General features: G+C 36.0%; 1 protein-coding gene across 7 annotated transcripts in view; it reads right to left on the reverse strand.

Moving 5' to 3' along the window:
- TAB2 (TGF-beta activated kinase 1 (MAP3K7) binding protein 2) overlaps window positions 1-20,195 on the reverse strand; it is a 62,446-nt gene that overhangs the window by 30,284 nt on the left and 11,967 nt on the right. For 5 of the 7 annotated variants that reach the window (XM_036316058.1, XM_036316056.1, XM_036316053.1 and 2 more), the window contains exons 2-3: window positions 7,871-8,019; window positions 3,211-3,298 (exon numbers count right to left, since the gene is read on the reverse strand). The gene's annotated coding sequence lies outside the window, so the exon portion shown is untranslated. Of the gene's footprint in view, window positions 1-3,210; window positions 3,299-7,316; window positions 7,434-7,870; window positions 8,020-20,195 lie in introns of all 7 variants that reach the window. The other 2 variants (XM_036316055.1, XM_036316054.1) reach the window with 2 other exon arrangements.

The raw sequence follows: 20,195 nt of genomic DNA on the forward strand, positions 1-20,195 counted from the left end.
TATAACAGAGAAAAGGGCAAAAGAATATGTGAGAAGACCAGTTAGAAAATTGCTGTAGTCTAACCAGGAAATGTAACAACTTGTAATTGCAGAGAAACCAATGGAGACTGAGTAGAAAGAAAAACTTAAAAGATATTTAGGAAGTATTTTGTTCTTTAGTTTCCACATATGAGTAAGATCGTGTGATACTTGTCTTTCTCTGACTGGCTTATTTCGCTTAGCATACTTTTCCTCCATGCTGTCTCAAAGGGTAAGAGATCCTTCTTTTTTACTGCTGCATAGTATTCCAGGGTATGAATGTACCACTGTTTTTTTTTTTTTTTTTTTTTAAATATATTTTATTGATTTTTTACAGAGAGGAAGGGAGAGAGATAGAGAGTTAGAAATATCGATGAGAGAGAAACATCGATCAGCTGCCTCCTGCACATCTCCCACTGGGGATGTGCCCGCAACCCTGGTACATGCCCTTGACCGGAATCGAACCGGGACCTTTCAGTCCGCAGGCCGACGCTCTATCCACTGAGCCAAACCGGTTTCGGCCACTGGTTTTTTTTTGTTTTTTTTAAATCTGCTCATCTACTGATGGGCACTTGGGATGTAAGCTCTGGAGATATTTTTTTTTTTCTGTGAATATTGGAATCTCGAGTTACACAGGATCTAGGAAATCTTGTAAAAGTATGTAATTTGAGAGGTTAGAGAAAAGCCTTGTTGCTCAGTAGACTCCTTGCCAGACTTCCTCTTTCACATATCTGTCCAATTTTACCTCTTAAAAACCAACTCCTGGCAACAAATTCTTTATAGTAACACTAGAGGCCTGATGCACAAAATCTGTGCAAGGGGCTCGGCCCTCGCAGCCCCTCACAGCCCCAGCTGGCCCGCTCAGCCTCGGTCGGCCCTTGCAGCCCCGGCTGTCTCGGCTGGCCCTCATAGCCCCGGCTTTGTTCGGGAGATTGTCCAGATAGTTGTACTGCTGTTCAGTCTAATTAGCATATTAGCTCTTTATTATGCAGGATCAGTTTCAAAGTGGAGGAAGTAACTTATTCACTGCTGTATCCTAAATATTTAGAAAGTGTATGGCAACTAGAAGATGCTTAGTAAATATTTGTTGCAAGGAATCTCTATGTATCAGAATACATACCTATTTTAAAGACTACTATAAAAAGTAGTAGTCTCTCCAAACTAAAGTGATTTCCTTACCCTCAGCTATAAGTCAGTGCTGCTATAATACCTTGCCTTGAAACTGCATATTTGTTCCAATATAATTGATATATTAGGGAACAATTTGAGCATTAAGTAAATTTTACTGTGATTCTGTCTGTGAGAAATACCAGATGAATACAGAAAATCATATTCACCTGAAACAAGTTAAGGAATACACAAAATGTAAATATGAACACACCTCAAACATCTGCTAGCTCCCTCACTCACTGCATCTGTATGCAGTCAGTTGGTCACATCCATCCACATCTTGTGTTACAACTTTCCTTCTGATTTCAGAAAACCCTCCTTTGACCACTTCACAATAATAAGCTGCCACACTTAAGTTCACTTCCATAAGCAAACTTCAGGCTTTTTCAAAGCAAAGAACAATTTATTTGTATAAATGCTGTTTAAATATTTATATATTTCTTAACCGCTTAACATTTATACATGCTTTTTAAAGGTTCCTATCTTTTTTTAACGTTCACTTAATGAAGTTTTTGAGTGTTGTACCCCAAATTCTATTTTTTCCCATAAACCCTGTTTGTTTGTTTTTGGTACAATCTGCAAAGCATGGTGATTTTTAGAAATAAATACCTATGTCAAATGTTAACAGAACGACTGCAAAGCTCCTCTGACCCCAACAACTATTAACACTAACTTCCCCAGGATGTCTAATGTGAAGGCAGAATGTTTCAACTTATCTTTGGTTGTCAATATGATGTTAGCAGTTTCTTATCACTAATTATAATGTATCTTTTCTGTGGATTGCCTGACATTATCACACTGCAGTTGAGTTATTCTTTAAAGAATAACTATGATATGCAATAAAAATAGCAGGATGATGCTATAATTTTTTAAATAAAAGTTAAAGCAAATTTTGAAACCTTTTAGCCTGAAGGAATATTTTAGGATTTAGCCAGAAAAATAATTCCATTACCTGCCTAGTTATGTATACAATTTTAAGCACCTTTTACATTATTGATGTATTATGTACATATGTCATCAAGTGTCAGTTAGGTAATAACTGATGCACTTCACATTTTCCCCCCTTTTAATGTTTTATTACCTATCACATATAAATTACAACCACACAATATAATTCTCACTCAAGATGATGGTTTGAATCATAAAATTTCAAGTATGAAATGTATTGTTTATTTCAGAGGGAAAGTAAGCAATACAACCAGTCTTCTTGTCTATTTTTGTGATTCAGTACTTTAAGAGATAAGCTTAAATTACATAGCACGTTCAGAGAATGCCTCATTCCCTGACGACGAGGGGGTCAATGAGGTGTTATAGTATATAAGAATTAAGATTCAAATTGCCTACAAGCCATGGACAGTTGTATTCCTCGTATGATGAGTGTGCACTTCACATTTTTTAACTTTAAAAGAATTTACAAATGTCATTAAACATGAAAAATTTCAAAATTATTTTTAACAGCAAATTAGTAGAATTATATTTCTTAGAACATGATGTTACAAATTTACGAGAGCAAAGCAAAATCCCCTCCCCTGCAAACCTATAATATCAAGCTATTTTTCTACAAGTTCAAGTATAAGAATTATAGCTATGTAAAAAAAATCTAAAATTCAAATACTAACAACCATTCAAGATTAAAAACAAGATAATTATAATCTGTCTTTAGCATAAAACAGATGTCATATTTAATAATTTTACATAGTTAACCAGTTATTTGCAAAAATAAAATAACAGCAACATACTAAATCAATCATATGAATGCTACTTAATTTAGGTTAACTATTATGTTTAGAGTTCTTTATAAACTAAAAGGGAGAAATGAATCATGTTACCAAACTATAGATTTCTCAACTTTATAATCCTATACTAATTTACTTTCTAAAGAAAAATAATAAACATTAATAGATGAAGTAACATAATGATGTACACTACCTCTTCTTAAAAATAAAGCCTCCCAATTTTCTCTTTTAATACACTGCCTCAAGTCTATGAATGTTGACCATTTATTATGGCTAAAAGGCTTACCAGTAATACGTTCTTCTAAAAGGAATGTGCAATTCAGCCACACTTGGCAATTTATGTACTGTGGTTTTGTGGTGAGTGCTACCATTTTCTAAGGATCAAAAAAAGTGCAATAAATCTAAGACAGAATGGTTATAATTCATCAAAACATATTATATAACGACCTTTTTGTGTATTTTCCAAATCACCTCTCATTATTTTCCAATACATTAGGGCTTTAAGATAAAAACAGAGTTACTGCCCTAGCCAGTTTGGTTCAGTGGCTAGCAGGGGTGGGCAAACTTTTTGACTCGAGGGCCATAATGGGTTCTTAAACTGGACCGGAGGGCCGGAACAAAAGCATGGATGGAGTGTTTGTGTGAACTAATATAAATTCAAAGTAAACATCATTACATAAAAGGGTACGGTCTTTTTTTTTTTTTAGTTTTATTCATTTCAAACGGGCTGGATCTGGCCCGCGGGCCGTAGTTTGCCCACGGCTGGGCTAGAGCGTCAGCCTACAGACTGAAGGGTCCTAGGTTCGATTCTGGTTAAGGGCACATGCTCGGGTTGCGGGCTCAATCCCCAATAGGGGGTGTGCAGGAGGCAGCCGATCGATGATTCTCTCTCATCATTGATGTTTCTCTCTCTCTCCCAGCAGGGGGGTTAGTGAGGGCCGACCAAATGACTGAGCAGCAGGCTGCATGGGGCGACCAGGCCGGCAGTAGGGGCAGTTGGGGGTGACCAGGCTGGCAGGGGGGGAGGCAGTAAGAGGTGACCAAGCCAGCGGGGTGGAGGGGAGGCAGTTAGGGGCGATCAGGCAAGCAGGTGAGCCAGTGGTCCTGGATTATGAGAGGGATGTCCGACTGCCCCTGAGGGGTTCCAGATTAGAGAGGGTGCAGGCTGGGCAGTCCCTGCCCCCCACCCCCCACAAAAATTTCATGCACCGGGCCTCTAGTAAATAATAAAAGTCTTGCAGGATATAACTGGTGACTGTATTGGGGGGAAAGCCATGATAGAACATGATAAATTTGAGGAATTATGGCTGTAATGCAGCTGAGAAGTGAGATGAAGATGAAAAGGTGAGAAATTTTCAGTGAAAATATACAGTTTTCAGATAATGTAAAATATACATATAAGAAAATTCTACTAGTCTGGAACTTTCTCATAGATATGACCCACTTTTTAGTTCACCATTTCTGGGATCCATTCCACAAACACTGCCTACTATATGCTATGCAATGTGCTCTTATTATGCAAAAATGAATAAAATAGTCCATGCTTTTGAGAAGATTATAATCTAGATTTCAGATTTATACTGGACTTCTCACAGCACATCTGTTATGTCATTTTATCCTCCCCACATATAGAGCAGAGAAGACAATTGTTATACCATAGTTTTTTAAACTGAAGAGAATCACGGAAAGACATATTAACAGATATATTTAGTTTCAACGGAGTCAGTAGCAGATCAACTGTGGTGTCACTACCCACTGTTACTACAATTAGTTGTGAGATGAGTTGAATGAAATTAGTTGCTAGTAATAAAGTACCAGAGTTCTACCTCTCTATCTATATAAATTAAACCATCTAATCTAGACAAACACAGGTATTCAAAGAGGAGCATACAAGGATGACCATCTCAGTGTGTATTAACAACCTGAATGTTCAATGAGGAATGAATAAGTAAATCATTGTATAGCAATACTAAGGAATACCATGCAACCGTTTTTAAAAAGTGGAGTAAGATATCCAGATAATTATATGGAAAGACTTGTAAGACATTACCAAATGAAAAAAAGATGCAAAACCCATGTATTATAGATTTGTGCTTTTTTAAAAAAAGATACAAAAAAGAGAAATTTTAAACAGATATTTTATATGTATGTATAGGAAAGGTTCTGAAAGGATATCACTAATTATTTGGAAGAGAGAGCTGGGTAAAGGACTCATGATAGAAGATGGTCCAAGGAGGTTTAGTCATCTTTGCTATGTTTTCATTCTTTATAAGAATATATATGCATGTATTATTTGTATAATTAGTCATAAACAATTGAGATAATTAGAGCAGAATATTTTCCTTATAAAATTATTTCCTATATATTTTCACATAACGTAGCTTGTATTCTGATACATGGGTAGGAGAGTAATAATGGAATGAGTTATTTGAAAGTACCTGTACTTAGCCAACTACATGTAATTTTAAATACTTAAAGGACTATGTTATCTATGTTGAAACTGTTACTGAGATAGCTGTTAACAGCTGCAACAATTACCAATTTTCGGGATGCTTGACAGATGAGATCTACAGTTATGTTTTAATTAAATAAATTTAATTTATTCAAAACTACCTCTATGTTTAGTCTTGTACCTTATAATCAATCCACTGGTTAAAAAAAATAAAAAAGGCCTGGTCTATCTCTCTCTTTTTTTACCCTAAGGTTAACTCGACATGAACTAATATGCAGTCCTCAAACTAAGTAACAGGGGTGGGAAACATCCAGTTTCGCAAAATCATTTGGTCTGGCCCTGCCAAGGCATTAGAGGTGAGTTAATTAAATGTTTGACCAAATATAAACGGCTAATTTTTAAGTAGATAATTTTATATAGCCCACGAATGATGTTATAAATATCCAAATGGCCCTTGGCAGAAAAAGATCCTCCACCCTTAGTTTAAATGTTTAAAAGAAAGAGGTAAGAGGTAGTAGAAAAATAAGCTTATTGTTACTATCTTAAGAGTCTCCCAATAAACACAACAATCTCATAGGATTTATCACATATAAATGTGGACAAGAACAATGTTCTGAGCTTATAATTACTAGTCCTGTGCTAAATGGTTAACACATACTATTCCTCACAATATTCCTGAAGTAAGATTAAATGAGAAATTGCACATAAAACTCTTCATACACAACCCCTGACATATAATAATAAATGTTGCCCTTTATTAGGTATTACTACTGCCTAATCTTTAACTTTATCAAGCAACCCTTGCTCTGCCACACTCAGTTTTTCAAAAGAGTCATTGATTTAAATATACCAGGGCTAAAATATCTTGAATGGATTCCATTATCTACTGAATTAAATCAAACTCCTTCACTTGACTTTGGAAAGCATGTATAGCATAGCTCCATCTCCCATCATATCATCCTGTACCCCACTATTCTCTAGGCACAATGGATTGTTCACAATTTCTAGATCATATTACTTACTTTCACTTCCATAAATTAGAAATACTCTTTCCACTCTCTGAAGAATTCTATCTATCCTTCAAGGCTCAGTAGAAACATTACCTTCCCTAAAATACTGATTCTCTCTGGTACTTTCAAGTACATTGTTTATACTTCTATTATGATACTTTAAAAAAAATTACTCTCTATAAACTCAATGAAAGTAAGGTTTATTCATTTTGACATCTTTACTGTGTCTAGCACAGTGCTTTAAACACAACTTGCATTCAATAATATAGATTTTTTTTTTACCATTACTGATAGCCCCAGTGATAACTAATAAGACTTGAAATTCAGATGCAATTGCCTCTACAATTTCTCCTTTAATTCATATAACAGTGGTAATGTTCCTATAATTCTAGTAGTAGCTCCCTTTCCAGTCCTAATTCAACACTCATATTAAATTTTTTTCAAAACATATTTTACCAAACAAATAATATGGCACATAATCAGTGACCTAATGCTGACTAGATTGGCTAACATTAAATTAATTATACATTAACAACGTAGGAATATGAGGAAAGCACAAGCTAGAATATTAGTATCATCTCTTAAGCTAGCAATTGGAATATTCCTCTGTTCAATATTGGTAATCTCTAACCTATCTGAATTGACCTTTAAAATCAAAAGATATATATGGTTATTTTTTTTAGTAAATAAAATCACCTTTTATGGATTAATTCTGTTTCTAAATCTGTACAAATTGGTAAAAGCAATAAAGGTTCTTAAAAGCTAACTGACCTCAACCCTCAAAATATTCATAAATTTTCTCTTGGTTAAAATCTAAGGCAGCAGGAAACCTCAGTTTTAATTTTGTTGCTAAAATCCCAACTACTTTCTAGTCTGGTTTCTTTTGCGCACTCAAGAAAAAAATATAGCAAATATTAGTTATATACTTACATTTAAAATAATTAACTTCTTCAGGTAATGGTTCTATATAATAATACATTATTTGGTTGTATATCCAGAAGTCTTACTTATGACTTCCAGTTACTGAAGAATATGTTTACTCTTTACCTAAAGATATTTTAGAAATGGTTGAGAAATGCAGGATGGAGAACTAGTTCATTTACTTAATTCCCTATATTACTTGTACTATATGTGAACCTCTGAGAGGAAGACAGTTCTGTTATGGTTAATGTTTACTCTTTAATGAAGACCAGATTACTTTCTGTACATTTACAGGGCTTAACTCAATAGTATTTCAAATTTATTTTTCTTAAATTATTTCTGGATTAGTTTGCTACCACTAGCAAACAGTTCAATTAGGAATATTCAGGCAAAAGGTATGTTAAGGTCAATACTAGCTGCAAGTTACCTAGATGTTAGGGAGGCTACTATATTTTAAAGCAAGATGACCACAAATTTTGAAAGTAAAGTTTTGGTTATTATAGATTTCATCGTAAGGCAGTTACATAGGCTAAGCTTGACTGGTGCCATTGACTTTAGCATACCTGGAAATAGAAAAATTCAAATTGTAGCTGTTCTTGGTTGGCTCACTGCCATTTTTGCAGCTTACAAATTTTTAATTAAGTAACTGCAGTGAGCTCATCTCTACTGGATACTTCTTTTCCAGGGCAGGTCCAGGAACGGGGTCTGGAGCCTTGAAAGCAGAAGAGAAACTAGAGTAAACTAGAGGTAGGCAGAACAAGAAACGTGACCAGATAACATTATGAGATCTAACAGCAGTGAGGTAGTTTCCAATGTCTCTCACATAAAATATTTCAAAGTGGAAAGAGGGTCTCTTAAATTACAAGTTATCAGAAGATGCTATTTACATTAGCTGTCATTATCTTTAGCTACCCAATTCTATTCTGGACTCCCGATTCTAGAAATTGAAATAGTAGCTTTTATGAAATCTCTAGTGGCTTTTAGCAATAGACTGTCCAACATCAGACCACAGAGCATAACAGAAAGAGAAAAACAATAAACCCAATTTCAATGGTAAAACTTTCCAAAGTCCTCATTTTCAGGTCATTTTGTTTTTCTCTTTTGCTTGCTATCTTATTTACAATGGTCTTCTAACTGTTCCCCTAATTTCCTAAAATCAATTCTCAGAGGTTTCTTTAAAAAATGCTTTAGATACATCCAAGCAGTAAATTTAATTTCAAGTTCTAATAAAAAATAACAAACAAACTTGGTAATTCTTCAAGAGGGAGGCAAAGAATAGCTTATAGTGACTCTGCATCACGTTGGAAATTCTTTTTTCTATAACCAAATTAGATTCAATTATTTTAAAAAGTTTTTGTTAGGTCCATATTAAAAAACAACAACCATACAACTACAAAGGTTACAGAAATGGTAGGATATTAAAAGTGGTAGATTGGTGTACTAATTAGATCACTAAGGCCTGCAAACAATGTCCTTATACTTGGCAGGCTAGCACCCTAAGGAGTTTTTCCAAGAAACCAATCCCACAGCAGTCAAAATAAATTGAATTCTCTGCTGCTGCCAAATGATGGCTGCTGGTGAGAACTGTAACAGGACCAAAAAAAAAAAAAAAAAGTGAAGACAAGGATTCAAATAACTTTTTGCATTCTTGGTAACTAGCAATACAACAAAGCAAAATAGAGTAAAAGTAGTTTTTAAGAAAAATGCAAACTTTCCATCACTGTGATGGTATGTTGTTGGTTAAAAAAAAAAAAAAAGCCTGGGAGGGATAGATCTAGCCTTGGACAAAAACTCTGCAGAAGAGTCCTTTCTATGAAATGGGACACCACTGCCCACCTCACTGGATTGCCATGAGAATTCGCTAAAGTCTATAAAGCACCTAAAAACTTGGTATATATTAGGTATTCAATACATTTTTTGTTCTAAACATGGATATACTTAAGTGTTCATTTTCATAAATTCTAAAGCAACAGCTGTGTAACCAGCTTTAGTTTTAAATAAGTCATCTGCATCACATCCTAAGAGATATAACTCATTTTTCATCATTTCTTGCAGAACTACAAGGTAAATGTGTGTGAGAGTTCAATTCTGAGAGTTAATGATGAATAAAAATATAAGAATTTACATCTAGGATATAAAGAGAATTAGTGGCAAACAAAAAGACATGCAATTCTTCTCCAAGTAAAGTAGAAAATACTTTTGTCAATACCCTTTTTAAGGTTACACAGTGCTTTTTAAAAAACAAAAGAATCAATACATGATATAACTTAAGTCTTTAAGTAAGAAAATGCCTTAAGGGCAAAGAAAACCCTTACATTTGTACAGTAATTTTCCTCTTACTGACAGAACAGTGGTTTCCACACAAAATTATTATTTACCAAATATGGCTCAAAGATCAGATTACACCTTTCCTGGCATTACTAAGCAATAAAGCAAGTATCATAGCCACAGGAATAAAAAAAAAACAACTTTAAAGTCCTTCTAAATGTATTTACTGCTGCAACTTTATTTCAAAATAGTTTTCCTTTATATATTTTTATTGATTTCAGAGAGGAAGGAAGAGGGAGAGAGAGAAACATCAATGTTGAGAGAGAATCATTGATTGGCTGCCTCTTGCACATCCCACACTGGGGATCGAGCTGCAACCCAGGCCTGTGCCCTGACCGCTAGCTGGGCTCAAACTAGTTTGTAGAAGTTAACCTGAAAAGTGTCTTATTCAAAATAGACTGCAATTTACTTAGAGATAAGATTAAATAAGTCTGTGCATTCCCCAGAAGGCCAAAAAAAAAAAAAAGTATTTTAAGAATGAGAATCCCCATTAACCTATATGGATAGATTTTCAGTTTAAAGGTCATAAAAGCAACAACAAAAAGAAACACACAAAAAACCCCCCACTTTAGATTAACTAGGTTTCATACTGAAATCTCATTATAGTAATATTTCAGTTGATTCTTTTGGCTTTCCCACACATATAATGTCACTTATAAATAAAGAATTTGCCTCCTTCTTTTCAAATAATTACACCTATTTTGTTTTTTTTTTGTCTAATTACATTGGCCAGCATTCCCAAGACAATGTTACGTAATACTAATGCTGGCCACACCTTTTTTGATTCATGGCTTTTTAAAAGGAATTTTGTATTTCACTAAATAATAAAATAGGAATTCTAGTTTTTTACCATAAAAAATGCTGACTTCTGGTCTGAGATATATAAAATCTTAAGTACATTAATTTATTCTTGTTTCACTAAGGATTCCTATCAGAAGTAAACATTTATTTCTCCCTTTTTGGTTCCTTAGTCATTGCCCCCACCCTCACCTAATAATATAATTTAATTTGATTTATTCTTATATTCCTAGGGTGAATCCCATTACAGTATTATTCTGCTAATGTAATGCTAAATTCCATTTGATAGTTTTATTAAGCATTTTTTTGCAACAACTTTTGTGAGATTGGTGTATAGCCTTTTGGGCTCATATTTTATCACTAGAGGCCTGGTGCACGAAAATCATGCACTGGGGGGCGGGGAGGATCCTCAGCCCGGCCTGTGCCCTCTCACAGTCCGGGAGCCCACGTGGGGAGCGGGCCTAAGCTGTCAGTCGGATACCCTTAGTGCTGCCACGGAGGCAGGAGAGGCTCCCACCACCGCTGCTGCGCTCACTAGCTGTGTATCCGACTTCTGGCTGAGTGGTACTCCCCCTGTGGGAGCGCTCTTACCACCAGGGGTCAGCTCCTGTGTTGTGTGTCTGCCTCCTGGTGGCCAGTGCACATCATTGTGACCTGTTGTTCTGCCGTTTGGTCGATTTGCATATTAGCCTTTTATTATATAGGATGTTATGTGCTGTCTTTGTAAAAAGAACTGGGAAGCTTACCTTTTTGCCTTCTCTGTTCTAATATAGTTATCTGGTGCTTGATGTTTTAAGGAATTCAACAGTATAACCTCCTCCTGGGTCTGGTGCTTTTTTCAGGGAAGTCTCTTACTAACTAGTAAGACGAGCACTTTTTATTTATGGTTCCAGATGCTATCCCTTTCATATTTTCTTGATGAAACCAACCCCTTTCTTTTCATTCTCTCCCTTCAACCTATGAACATGCTTAAGTCTTCACCATCTTACACATATATCCATGTACACACTCATATCACAAAAATTTTCTTTACTAGTTATGTCCTGTTTAGCAAGTATTTATTCACAAAGCTATTTATTGAAATTGCTATTTTCAAGGCACCGAGGAAACAGAGTGAACTGCAGTTCCTGTCCTCTACCTACTTCTAATCCAGTAAGAAACAGAAACATGAATACAAAACCTTGCTATAGCAATGTAAAGAATGAATATGCTATGCTAGTCCATGTATCTCTTACCATTCATACCATGCCAAACTTATCTACTGAATACTTATACTTTGGCTTCAACTTGTTTTAATCTGCCTTCAAGTTTCTTCCCTTGATATTAGTTTTATTCAAATCACCAAATCCAACCTCTTAAAGGATCCTCATTCACATTTTTGCAATAACTTAGGTTCATAAATATTTTAAAATTTTATTAGAGGCACTTCTAATTCACCATTATCACTTGATCCTTATGAAACCACTGAGAAAGGCGAGGTAGTTATTACTCTCACTTTGCAAGTTTCAGAAAATTAAGTAATTTACTGATTATCAAAACTCCAATAAGCAGCAGAGTTAGGGACAGAAATGCACTCATGGCTTTCTAACTCCAGGTCCAGGGTTCCTTCTTCTACACTGTATTAACTTTATTGATTGATTACTAACTTGAATAATTAGTGATCATTCTTTTCTTGAAAACTTTTCTGGTCTGTTTTTCTAGTTTCCAAGGATCCTTATTTCTGTATTAGTTTCTAATGTTTATCAAAAGTATGTAGGTGCAAAGTTATGGTGCTCATTCTCTACCTTCTTCCTTTGGCATCTATCTCATCTACACTTAAGAGCATAATATAAGGAGACTCTCCTTTGAATTAAAGTTTAAGTTTTCTATTTCACGTGATGAAACTTAAATATTCAGAATCATAGAATTCGATACTAAAAGGAGCCTTACAGAGACTATCTAGTCCAACACCTTTATTTAATAAGAAGAAAAACAAAGTTCAAATAATACAAATTGGTAGCAGAATTTGAATAAAAGTTTACGACAAAATTTGCCTTTTAATATGTATGAATAACAAAATAATGCATACATTTATACACAGTAAATATAAAGCAATTAAACTAATTTTAAGTGTAATTACTGGACTTCATTTCATATTTATTAAAGACTTGTCCCTATTTCTAAGAGATTTGATATGACAGTATTAATGTACTGATTCCAGTATTAAAAGTAGATTTTTTAAAAAGTCACAGAATAGCAATACAGTTAAAACCTACTCAATTCTATATATTCAGGCATTAATTGTCTATATTTCAGATTTCTAAAGTGAACTGGGAATCAAAAATCACACCACTACCTATGCACTAGGTTGATATCATGCCCCAATTTACAAGGCAGAAACAGGTATCACTAGACTGCTTGCTGTAAAGCACTTGGATCAGTGCCTGGTACATAGTAAGCATTCAAAACACGTCAGCTATCACTGGTGCTGCAACAATTACTCCTTTTGAATATATTTATATCATTATAAATATGGCCATATTAATGATTCAACTATACAGAAAAGAATACTATTAGTGGACAAGTACCTCAACTCCACTCCTTCAGTCTATTTTCCAGGTGTGCAGGGCCCCAATTCTTAGTTATCTAGGAATACCTTTCCAACCACTCCCAACCTACTAAAGTCTGAAGGCTCTAGAAATTCAGAGCTTATCTTAAAAGGAAATTTTTTAGTCCAGTAAATCCAAACTTTTAAGTTCATTTACCCATGATATGGAATACATGAAACATAAAAGGGAAACTCATGTGAAGCAAGGTAAAACCTAAAACTCTTTTCTAAACTAGCTTCCCTTCTCAACTTGTCATTTTTAAAAGACATAGGAATTCTTTTTTTAGCCTGATAACTGAAATTACCTAAGCTCTTCTCTTGCCTTTCTTTACCTTTCTCAACTCCTTAAAATCTCATCCACTTAATAACTATGACTTCTTAAAACACAATTCCTAAGACTCTCCTCACTGGATGCTAGTCAATACAGTCTTACTATCACTTCCACAGTACTGAAATCTAAAAAGTACTGAAAAGGTTTTTTCATGAAACACCATGTCAAAACTCATCTGGTAGTGGCAAAAATCTGCTTTGAACTGATTTGAGGCTATTAATAGGCCTACTTACTGTGAATATTTCCATATTTCATGACAGAAATATTAGTGTTTAATTACTGAGTGATGCCTCAGACCTCACTGAGGGTGTTAAGTATTACATAATACTAGAGACCCAGTGCACGAAATTTGTGCACGGGGAGGGTCCCTAGGCCTGGCCGGCCATCAGGGCCAATCAGGGCCCTCCGGCTGCTGGTCGGGGCCTTCCTTCATTCTGCACTGCCTCCTGGTGGTCAGCACACATCATAGTGAGTGATCGAACTCCCAGTCTCCTGGTTAAACTCCTGAGGGGACAATTTGCATATTAGGCTTTTATATTATATATATACAATATGTTAAAACTAAATATTTTGAATTCTAAAAAACAGCTGTTCTCTGGATTTTGGATATGGTATTGTGGATCTGTGCATTATTATTCCAACAATCCTAATTTAGGCACCCTATTCCTTTCTGATACTTTCCCTTACACTCCATGCATTTCAGCCCCACTATTTACCGAGTCCTGTAAGTCCTTCTTTCTAAACACCTCTTGGAATAGTCAAGTCTACTCCACCCCTACTGCTACCACCCTATCCCAATCATCCAAGATCTAAATGACCCGACCACAGCTTACCTCCCTGCCGGCAAGGACTTCCCACTTGACCTATCAAGTACTGTTTAGCAGAATAAGAAATGCCCCTACATAACCGCTTTAAATATTTTACTCCTTTGAACAAGAAATTAATAAGCTGGAAGAGATACACAATAAGAGGGTAGTAACAAAAGTGATTTGGGATTATAGACAATTTTTTTTTTTTACCTTGAAATCTTAGCTTATCTATCATTGTGAGCTAAAAAGAGGTCTTCCCTCTTTTTAAAAACTTAATATTGCCAAAACCGGTTTGGCTCAGTGGATAGAGCGTCGGCCTGCGGACTGAAGGGTCCCAGGTTCGATTCCGGTCAAGGGCATGTACCTGGGTTGCGGGCACATCCCCAGTAGGAGATGTGCTGGAGGCAGCTGATCGATGTTTCTCTCTCATCGATGTTTCTAGTTCTCTATCTCTCTCCCTTCCTCTCTGTAAAAAATCAATAAAATATATATAAAAAAAACTTAATAAAATTTAAAAATGTTCTAAATTAACATTTATTTCATAATTAAAACAAACAAATGAAAAATTCACTAGGCTTCTCCCCTGCTTAGCACTTCAACTAAAACTTACTGACATGTTTTCCTAACCATCCCCAGTTTGGTTCCATTAGATCTGGTGTCATGGACCCCTAAGCCAGTCTGGAGAAAGCTACATATTTCCACTCAGAATGGTTTTAAATGCATAATATACAGACTATATGATTACAAAGAAAGATAATTTTAGTGCAATTCAGCAGAAGGTGGTGATATTGACCTTGGGAATAATGGAAAAGAGACTAGGCAGGAAGAGAGGAGACATGAAGACCAAGAACTTACTAAAAAGGGGTCAGAAAGGTTAGATAAAACGCAGAAAAGAATGGGATCAAGAGAGACAAATGAAAAAAGGCTTAACAATAATTATTATATCCTTCAAAAAAATAAAAAACTAGAACTGCCTTATGACCCAGCAATTCCACTTCTGGGCATTTATTTTTAAAATATATTTTTATTAATTTCAGAGAGGGAGAGAGAGATAGAAACATCAATGATGAGCGAGAACCACGGATCGGCTGCCTCCTGCATACCCACACTGGGGATCGAGTCCGCAACCCGGGCTTGTGCCCTAACAGGGAATCAAATTGTGACCTCCTGGTTCATAGGTTGATGCTCAACCACTGAATCATGCCAGTCAGGCTCTGGGTATTTATCCAAAGAAACCTGAAACACTAATTCAAATGAGTATGTGTTTACTGCAGTGTTATTTACAATAGCCAAGATTTGGAAGCAGCCCAAGTGTCCATCAGTAGATGAGTGGATAAAACAGCTATGGTACATTTACATAATAAAATACTACTCGGCAGTAAAAGGAATAAAATTTTACCCTTTGTGACAGCATAGAGCAGTGGTTCTCAACCTTGGCTGCACATTAGAATCGCCTGGGAGTCTTTTTAAAATCCTGATTTCTGGGCCTCATCCTCTGGAAATTCTGTTTCTTTGTTACTAATGTTGTGGCCCCACCCCATAACAAAGAAACAGAATGAAATCAGGATTTTAAAAAGATTCCCAGGTGATTCTAACGTGCAGCCAAGGTTGAGAACCACTGGCATAGATGGACCTGGGGAACGTTATGCTAAGTGAAATAAGCCAGTCAGAGAAAGACCAGTACCATATGTGGAATCTAATGAACAAAATGAACTAACAAGCAAAATAGAAACAGACTCATAGACACAGAGAACAGACTGATAGTTTACTCCACAGGGAGCAGCCAGGATGAATCTTTAAAAAGAAAAGATACCATCAGTTAACAGTTAAAGAAGAAAAACCATATGATCATCATATCAATTAAAGCAGAAAAGGCATTTGACAAAATTCAGTACTCAGTCATGATAAAAATTCTTAAACTAGGAATAGCTTGTCAACCTAATAAAAAGAATCTTCAAAAAACCCTACAACTAACATATATTTAATGGTGAAAGACTGAATGCATTTCCTATAAGATCAGGAACAAGACGAGCTTGTTTGATTTCACCGCTCCTATGACACATAGTACTGGAAATACTAGCCAGAGAAGTAAGGCAAGAAAAGGAAATAAAAGGCACATAGAAGGGAAAACATTGTCTCTATTCGCAGACACATTAGAAAATGTACAGAATCAATAAAAAAAACTCCTAGAATAGTTTAGCTTAACAAGGTCTCAGGATACAGGGTCAACTCACAGAAATCAACCATATTGCTATAAACTGGCAATGAATAACTGAAAAACAAAATTAAAAACACAGCAGTACTTACAATTGCTTCAAAAAAATGTTTCTAGGTGTAAATCTTAAAAGATCTCCTATATATAAGGAGAGATATACTGTGTTAATGGGTTAAAAAACAAAATAAAAATGTCAATTTCCTAATTGAACTATGGTTTTAATGCAGTTCCTACCAAAATCCCAGCAGGATTATTTTGTAGATTCAAAACTTTACATATTAAGGAGGTGGAACAGCTAAAACAATTCTGAATAAGGAGTATTAAGTTAGAGGAATTTCACTACCTGATTTTAAGACTTACTATACAGCTACAGTAAACAAGACAGTAATTCCTGATAGAAGGATAGCCTCAAAGATCAATGGAACAGAACAGAGAATTCAGAAATAGATTCTCACAAGTACAGTCATCTGATTTTTGACAAAGGTGCAAATGCAATTCAATGGAGGAAGGATAACTTTTTAAAACTGATTATTAGAGAGGAGAGGGAGAGGGAAAGAGGGAGAGGGAAAGAGGGAGAGGGGGAGAGAGAGACACTGACGTGAAAGCGAAACACTGAGTGGCTGCCTCCTGCATACCGCCTACCAGGGATGGAGCCTGCAACCTGGGCATGTGTCCTGACTGGGAAACAAACCAGCAACCTTTCGGTACACAGGACGATGGCCAATGAACTGTGCCACACTGGCCAGGCCATGGAGAAAGAATATTTTTTTCAACAGATGGTGTAGAAACAACTGGACATCCATAGACAAAAAATAAACTTCAATCTAAACTTCACACTTTTATGTAAAAACTAGAGGCCAGGTGCACAAAATTTGTGCACAGGTAGGGTCCCTAGGTTTGGCTGGTGATCAGGGCTGATCTGGGCCTTCCTTCCCCCGGCTGCCAGTCGGGGCCTTCCTTCATTCCGCACTGCACCCTGGTGGTCAGCCCACGTCATACTGAGCGGTAGAACTCCCGAGGAGACAATTTGCATATTAGCCTTTTATTATACAGGATTAAGTAAAAATGGATTACAGAATTATGTATGCAAGATATAAAGCTTTTAGAAGAAAACAGAAGAAAGTTTTGGGATCTGAGGATAAGCAAAGAATTTACAGATTTGACAACAATGGAATAATCCATTAAAGAAAAAGTGGATAAATTAGACTTCATCAAAATTATTTTTTTTGTTTGCTCTGCAAAAGCCACTGTTAAGGGGAAGATAAGCTGCAGACCATGAGAAAATATTTACAAATCACATACTCAAAAAAGGATTTGTATCCAGAATATGTAAAGAACTCACTAATTTCAACAAGAAATCAATAATCCCATTAGAATATGAGCAAAAGACTTGAACAGACATTCACCAAAAAGGATATATAGATAGCAAAGTGCATGAATATATGCTCAACATCATTAGCCATTAGGGAAATGCAAATTAATGGTACAATGAGATGTCACTACATACCTATTAGAATCACTGAAATAAAAAATAAATACTAAATACTGGCAAGGATGCGGAGAAACTGAATCTCACGTATATTGGTGGGAATGTAAAATGATGCAGCTGCTCTGGAAAAGTGGTAGCTTCTTATAAAGTAAAACATATACTTATCACACAACCCATCAATTACACTCCTGGGAACTTATTCTAGAGAGATGAAAATGTATTTTCACATAAAAACCTGTACAAAACTATTTACAGCAGTTTTATTTTTATTACTCCAAACTGGAAACAGAAAAGTCCTTTAGTCAGTCAATGGTTAAACAAATTGTAGTACAGCCATACAATGGTATACTTCTTAGCATTAAAATGAAAGGAACTACTGAAACACACAACATATTGGATGGATTTTAAGGACATAATGCTGAGTAAAATAAACCAAAGATAACATAATGTATAATTCCATTTATATAACACTCTCCAAGTACTAAAATTAAAGTGATAGAGAACAGATCAGTGATTGCCAGAGGTTAAGGTTGTGGGAAAGGTCTGACTATATATAGATGGTCCCTGACTTACCATAGTTCAACTTAACCATGGTGCAAAAGCAATGCACATTCAGTAGAAATGAACTTCAAATTTTGAATTTTGATCTTTTCTCATGCTAGTGATATTCAGTAGATACTCTCTCATGTGATGCTGTTCAGTGGCAGCGAGCTGTAGCTCTCCATCAGCCACAAGAACATCAGGGTAAGCAACCAGTGTTCTACAGTGTTGTGTGTTGCCAGCATTTTGGACACTGTGTTTTGTTTTCACATCCCATCATGTCTACAAAATGCCCGTATCTTTGACTCTTGCTTCTGATAAGAAGAGGAAGGCAGTTACTCTTGAAATGAACCTCAAGATAATTGCCCAACTGTAGGTTAATGCAACGTGTTCTAAGCACGTTTAACATAGGCTAGACTAAACTTTGATGTTGGTAGCTTAGGCATACTACATTTTTGACTTAACGGTATTTCCAACTTATGATGGGTTTATTGGATCCTATGTCGAGGAACATCTATATAGAGATAACACAAAGAAATGTCTTTGTGGTGATGAGTATTTCTAGTTCTATATCCTGACTGTGATGGTTACGTAAACCTATACACATAATAAATGATATAGAACTACACATATACAATGACCAAAAAATAAATCATGTTATAAGTGAGGGCAAAAGGCTTAAAACTCTTCAGTGGCTTTCTATCTCATCCTGAATAAAATCTAAAGTCCTTACTACAATCTAAAGATGCTACATGAAAAGCACATACCCAAATGTCATCTTCCCTTCTCCCTCTGTCTTAGCTCCAACTACACTGGCCTTCTTAATCTTTGAACATTTCAAGCATGCTCCCACCTACAGTCCTCTGCATTTGTTTTTGCCTCCATTTGGAAACCCTTCCCTTGATCACTTCAAGTACTTGCTCAAATCTCATCTAATCAGAGAAGTTTTCCCATCTCACACCATATAAAGTGATGTCTTCTTCCTCTTTCTCTCTCCAAAGAAACCTTAAAATCAGCAAACAGAACTCAAACATCTTCCTCACCTGTTGCTGTCCCCTGGTATGTTCTTGTATTGGTGAATGGCAGTACTCAAGCTAGGGCATGTGCAATCCTTACCTTGTTTTACTTAATACTCAGTTTTGGCTTCTCAATTCATCACCTACTCTTTTACTTAATCACAGACCTAATTCAGCTCCTTATCAACTCTTAAATATCTGTCTCTCTCCCACAAATGGCTCTTTTCAAAAAACTAGAGGCCCAGTGCATGAATTTGTGCACCGGTGGGGTCCCTCGGCCTGACCTGTGCCCTCTTGCAATCCGGGACTCCTCGGGAGATGTCGGACTGCCAGTTTTGGCCTGATCCCCACAGGCCAGGCGGAGGGACCACACCTGTGCGTGAATCCATGCCCTGGGCCTCTAGTATGCATATAAGATCTTTGGTTAATCTCTTCCTGCCCTCCCTCCTCCCCCCTAAGATTCATCAGTCTGTTCCATGTTTCCATGCCTGTGCTTTGAGCATCTGCCCCCTGGTGGTCAGTGTGCATCACAAGTACTGGTCGAACAGTCGCTTAGGCTTTTATATATATAGATACTCTCTACAATGCAGCCAGAGAAATCTTTCTAGAATATGAATTTACGCACTTGCCTTCCATCATTTATAGGATGAAGTCAAATCTACTTTATAAAGCATGTAAGTATCTTCATACTCTGCTTCCTTAATTTTTCACCTCACTTCCTATTAACCCAGTGCTAGTGCCTAATGCACTGTGGAACTACTCAGTTACTGAATAC

This window comes from Myotis myotis, unplaced genomic scaffold, assembly GCF_014108235.1.
Source record: "Myotis myotis isolate mMyoMyo1 unplaced genomic scaffold, mMyoMyo1.p scaffold_m19_p_7, whole genome shotgun sequence".
NCBI classification, from domain to species: domain Eukaryota; kingdom Metazoa; phylum Chordata; class Mammalia; order Chiroptera; family Vespertilionidae; genus Myotis; species Myotis myotis.